This window comes from Lactuca serriola, chromosome 8 (genome assembly GCF_051521515.1).
Source record: "Lactuca serriola cultivar US96UC23 chromosome 8, Lser_US96UC23_V15, whole genome shotgun sequence".
Classification (NCBI taxonomy): Eukaryota; Viridiplantae; Streptophyta; class Magnoliopsida; order Asterales; family Asteraceae; genus Lactuca; species Lactuca serriola.
The window spans coordinates 318,716,131-318,722,993 of NC_136415.1; positions in this window are offsets into that span (position 1 = coordinate 318,716,131).

A 6,863-nucleotide genomic window follows, 5' to 3' on the forward strand; every position below is an offset into this window, starting at 1 on the left:
ATCTCTTTAAGTCACCAAATTAATACTAATTAATCTATGACTTATATTAATCAAATAACAATATTATTATTCCTTATATTATTCTCATAATATATTAATAATATCTATTCTCTCATAATAAATCATCCCATCAAGTTGCTATGGTGAAGGCAACCCAAAGAGGACCATGCACAATCGGGTCAAATACTTGCCTAATATAGTTGCAGCGTTAGACACTATTCCAACAGTCTCCCACTTGGATAAGTCTAGTAACTATATGCACAAGTACAATTTGATTTGCAATCGTAGCTCTCAAAGATGCTGTCAAACTCTGATCTAATCAATCTTGTCCTTTATATAAGGGATCGTACAGTCCTCTGTTAGATATCATGCTGACAATTCTATGGAATGATTAGTCAAGCATTTAGGTTTCTCGATCTCTGATTTATTCGACATAGAACTTAATCAAACACATCAATTCAGTTCTGACCGGGCCCGGCACATAAGTCAAATTAAATCATCGAGCGGCCGAGATATCGCTTTTACCCTCTTAGGATAAAAGTTACAGATAAACTTCGACTTATATGCATTTACTTATTCATTAATCAACCATACACAACAATGCGTTTTATAACATCGAGTTACCAATGCGTTTTCGCATTATCAATGTACAATCAATTAACAAATAACAAACCATATATCTAGGTTTTAAGACTCTATGATATTATCGTCTTGCGATCACCCTTTTATATCATATTCCATAAGGTGATTCCAGCAATCGCGGGTTTGTTCCAATGCTCAAAACTAGTTCATAAGCACTCATCAACGTTGCAACATGTGACAACCCGAAATTTCCATTCTGTAAAATCTATATCACTTCAATAGATGTTATAGCAGTCACAGTTAACTTTCAGACTTTCTGCGTAAGTTTGAGTAATTCAAGGTTTACACTTCAGGAAATATCAGGAGAGTGGATGCACTAGGGTTTTGTGCAACACTGTTATTCCAACACTCTATTCTATTAGAGATCATTTCAGGAATAAAAATATTTTCTGCCAAAAATATTTCAGGACTATAAATAGATTTTTGAAACAAATTCATTCATTATTCACATTTCCAACTAGAGAAAAGCCATTTTCTCTCTCACGGATCTTCGGGTTTTTATACCAAAACGTGAGAAACTCTTTCTAGTAGTGTTAGAATGCTTATTATGTGCTTATAACATGATTTAGATGGCTAAATCATTAGATCTAGGAGTTTACTCCCCAAGGTGTTCTTGGGTGGTAAACTCCCGAAACAAAGCCAAAACCAACCTTAGTGTTATACAATTGCTTTAGACTATTATGTATGTGTGTTAGGGACAAGAAAACATCCATAAATCACCCAAGTTTGGGAGTTCATGGCCCAGGAGTTGCATAGGCCGTAAACTCCCTTTTCAATCTCAAAATGGTGTTTTAAGGCCACTAAAGCTTTAAGGCTTTTATCAAGACTAGTACCCATTAAATCTAAGGCCTTAAGCACATCAAAGAACACAAACAAATGAGAGTTTACGGCCCAAGTGTATCTTAGGCCGTAAACTCCATAGAAATGGACCAAAGGGAACTTTTAAGGCTCCTAAAGCCTTAGACAATTACCTAGACTTGTTCCCATTTAATCAAGGGCTTGAATCACATCAAAATCACTTAACAAAGTGAGTTTACGGCCAAGACATGGTTCTGGGGTCGTAAACTCCTAAAAAGGGCACCAAAGTGTGCCTAAGGCCTTCATATGCTTGGAATAAAAGTCTAGAACCTATACTACAAATGCAAAGGACTTGAAAGCATCAAAAACACACCATACTTAGAGTTTACGGCCGTAAACTCTAAGGGGAATGGCCTCAGGGCCGTAAACTCCTAATTGGAGTATTTCTAGACCTTAGACTCTTCCAAGGATTTAACCACCAAGTTAGAATAATTCTAGGAATCATTTGGGACTTCAAAACACACCAAACCCCCAAGGTTGGGAGTTTACGGCCGTAAACTCAAGAGTTTACAACCGTAAACTCCATGTGTGATGGTTTATGGGGAGTAAACTCACATGTAGGGTCCTTTGGAACCCTAAACACAAATACCTTGTCCCACAATAGCTTAGATGCAATCCTTAAGGCTTAAAACACTTATGTAAAGTGTTTATTATGTCTTGGATGTCTTAACATTATCAATTAGTGATTTGAGTCTAATTGAGTGCATATATGTGTGATTATATGTTCATTAGGATCGTAGTGCATGTACAAGTCCTCGCTTGACACCTAGCCATCCTATATCGTTCAGTTCATCCCAATCACCAACTACAGGTGAGTTCATACCCCTAATCAATGTTTTAAATGATTTTAAATGCTTTAATCGGTGGGGGAATACAAGTAGAAACAAACATGTTATTTAATCATTGATACATATTTTATAACTATGTTTGTCATTTAACAGATTTCACATGCTACAAAATGTGATGCATGAAATGGTTTTATATCTTAAAAACACATTGTTACCAAATGTTTTACCTTTGAAATGTTTATTAAAATGACATCAAATCATTGTTAATTATTGTTCAAAACCCATAAGATGTCTTACAAAACCACTTTACATTCTTGAACTAAACTATGCATATACACTTATATTCTTATATATGTATTGATGTTATAGTTTACATCTTTCATTTAGTTTCCCACACCCTTGAGTAGTAAGAGTGTATAAACCTACATGATCAACCAGCTATATTACAGTAAATTATCATAGGGATAATTTGAAGATATCAAACATTACTTCTATTACAAGGAATCACACAAGAGTCAGTTCATTCATGAGTCTATACTAGTACATTACCTGATACATGAGTACTTACAGATGTTTACCTGATACATGAATATGTTTACATATACTTACCTGTTACATGGACACACATACATGAATACCATACATGAACACTTTTACATAGGTGCATTATCCTGTATTCACTTACCTGGATACTTGTACTTAGGACTACGAGGATGATTTATTAGTACTTACTGTGTAAATTGTCTTTCCTATCTCGGTTCAATGGGATAGCTAGGCAGGACTTACCATTCCGAACCCCACTGATTAGCACCAGTGGTCGATGACCATCTACGGAGGTCTAAGGTTACTACTTATATTAGGTAGATCGATTGGGACTAACCCTTCCACCCACCTGCTGCTGCTACAGAGGACAATTGGACAATCTTCGGATGTTCATTAGGTTATACCTTACGCTTATTGTGATGATTGTGTTACTCCTAGTACCCAGCGATGACACTTACATTAATACTTGTTTTGGACAATCTTCGGATGTTCATTTGGTTACATATTTCGCTTAATGCGATGTTATGTTAGTCCTAGTACCCAGTGACAACACTTACATTAGTACATTTTCTTGTTTACTTTATTTTGTGATACATTCACATAAACGATGAGTTAGACTAAGCACTTTTAGTACTAGTCAATACAAAGGAAAAACTATCATTTTACAAACAAAACATTCGGGTCTTGGTAGAAGCCTACATCTCAAACTGATAGAAAATAAGGGATTTTCTAGGGCTTTTCATACGTACATCAACATTTTCATTTAACGTTTTACATGGCCTTCATAACAGATTTTCACAAACAAAGAAATGACACTTATATACTTATGAATTCACCAGCTTTAAAGCTGATACTCGCTTTCAAAATAACTTGTATTCTCAGGTCATCAGTAGACAGGTACGGAGGCCAGGTTTTGAGAAGACGGAGCAGACAAGTCTCGTCTTTTATTTTGATTGTATATTTTTGGTGTCTTATTACAATGAAAGAACACACATGTATTAAATTTTACTTATAATGCAATGGATGATGTTGTTGCTTGTTTATTATATTACACTGTTGTGATACTGTACATGACGTCTTCCACCCCTGAACGTTTCCGCCGTTCGTGGTTTTGGGGTGTGACAGATTGGCATTAGAGCATTGTTTATAGTGAATATAGTATATCAACCCATAAAAGATATACTAACTATAAATACATGGGATTAAAACATTCTGTCTCAGAGTTATTCTTTTAAATAATAAAATATTTAAGTAAGTATACGTGCCTGCATTCATACTAAAATCAGTGTCACAATGACAAGAACAAAAGTATTACGATTGTTGAATATCACAAGTAAGCCTGGGGATATATGGTCAGTCTTGGGAATGGCATAGCCTGATCAACTATGCTGGTCCGAGGAGTGATTAGCATATGCCCAAGAATGGTTGTGATATGGCAACAAGTCTAAAAACTTACCATCACAACCATAAAGAAATACCATAGGGGTATTTGGTCTTACTGTAATTATCTTAGTTAGTTCGTCTATTTTAGCTATTTCTTATATCCCTTTTCTCGCGTAGATTAAGATGGCTGGATTTCACCATGGCGATCCGTACTTCCCAAACCAAGGCAATGCTGGTTGGCTGGAGGCTGAACCAGAAGATGATCACCCAATTACTTTGGATGATCACCATGCTGAGGGTTTTTCTGATAGTTCTGACTCGGAGCCGGAAGTCAACAACCTACCCCCAAATGCTCAAAACCCAAACCTGAACCCCCGCACTGTGTTTCAAGGACCCACACCTCTGTGGGCCACTAACTTGATTACATGGAGTCATGAACAGGGTCAGCCCATTCCCTACAATGGAGACCGCAGTTTCTACAACCTCACTGAAGGAGGTTCTGCTGATAGAGTCCTACCAATCATGGTGCGTAGGATTTCTCGGAACTCGATAATAGCTCAGGCGACTATCAATCAAGTCTTGGAAGTTGACGCCAACTCGGGTGTTAACACTGTCCACATTCGCCAACTAGAGTCTGCTCATGAAAGGACTTTGGTCCGCAATGCAAATCTGCAGAGGGAACTTGCTGAAACCCAAGCTGAAGTTAGAGAACTTCGAGCTCAGCAAGCAAGGTCAGACAGGCGTATAAGGGACATTGAACGTCTACTGTCGGGATCGAGGACTCATTCTAGCAGTTCTCGTCGCCGATAGAATCTTGTCGACTCATCTTTTGGATATAACCTAGTTTATGTATACTTTGGTCTAATTTCCTATCTATATAAATCTTAGACCTGTTAGGTCTTGATCTAGTCTTAATTCTGTCAAAATTTTCCATCCTGGTTGATGTAAGGCCTACTTCTAGGCCATTTTTCCCGAACTTGTTACATCTGTAATTCCAGTATTATTGACGGATATCTAATCTTATGGAAATTATTATCCAAATGAGATCTTCTTCATTTAGTGATACTATTCTTTCTGTTGTTGGGCTATGGGGATTTAGTCCATGAGACACATTCATTAATCATTTATTCTTATGCATTTAGTCATCTTTTAAACGTATAGTTAAAGATGCCGCCACACAGGAATCCAAGGCGAAACCCAAACAACGAAGCACCAATACCACCACCTCCACCATCACCTGAACCTCTTCAACCACCAAATCCTTTCGATGCCAACATGTTCCAGGAAGATTTCACAGCAGCAATTGCAGCTGTTGTGTCAGCAATCAACGCTCCTGCCCCTAGTGGATCAAGAACAGGTGCACCACCCTCGAACCACGGCGAAAGCCATGGACACCCTCGGGAATGCACCTACAAGGACTTCACTAACGCCAAACCCCGTAGCTTCAATGGAACTGGGGGTGTAATGGTGTTGAGACAATGGATTGAAAAGATGGAATCTGTCTTTGAAATCTGTGCTTGCCAGGAGGGCAACAAGGTCAAGTTTGCAGCTTGTACCTTCTCTAACCGAGCACTAACATGGTGGAATAGCCATGTTAACTATCTAACTTTGGTGGTGGCGTATTCCATCGGCTGGGAAAAGTTGAAAGACATGCTGATGAAAGAATACTGTCCTCGAGGTGAAATACAAAAACTCGAGCAAGAATTCTGGGGTCTACAAATGGTTGGATCCGACATCACTACCTACACAAATAGGTTCTGTGATTTGGCAAACTTATGCCCTGATATGGTTGCTCTCCAGAGCAAAAAGATCGAGAGATATATCTGGAGACTATCGCCCCAGATCCAGTCAAGTGTGATCGCTTCTAGGCCTATTACCTTTTATAGCGCCAAGGAACTGGCACAATCTCTCATCGATCACCGGAAACCTCAGAACACAACAGTCCCTACACCTGTACCACAAAAGTCCAACCCCGACTACCACAAGAAGGGGTGGAATAAGAGGAAAAGAGGGGCTCCGCAAGGATCCTCCAATAAACAACAACTAGTGGCGATCAATGCTGCCACAGTGACTCCTGTTGTCCCTGCGAGCCCCTTACCAGCAAAAACTTATGCTGGGTCTCTCCCGAAGTGCACCAAGTGCAACTTCCACCACCACGGGCCTTGCAGGGAGATGCAATGCACCAACTGCAACCGGAAGGGGCACACAACCCGTTTCTGCCAGACTCCAACAGCTCAAGCCTCCCAGGCTCCTAACGCTGGTATGGGCCAAACTTGCTACGGTTGTGGCGAAGTGGGCCACTACAAGAGGAACTGCCCTAAAGCAGGAATGGCTGGAGGGGTAGGAAGAGTTATGGCCCTACGCCACGAGGAAGCAGTAGCTGATCCTACAATAGTTACTGGTACGTTCCTCCTCGATAACTCATATGCTTGCATACTTTTCGATAGTGGAGTCGAGAAAAGTTTTGTAAGTCACAAATTTGCACACCTGCTTAAAAAAAAACCATGTGCATTAGATAGTTCATTCACGGTAGAAATGGCTAACGGGAAAACAGAGAGTACAAACTGCATATACGTAGGTTGTACCTTAACTTTAGATGGCCATACTTTCAGGATAGATCTCATGCCAGTCCCAATTAAATGTTTCGAC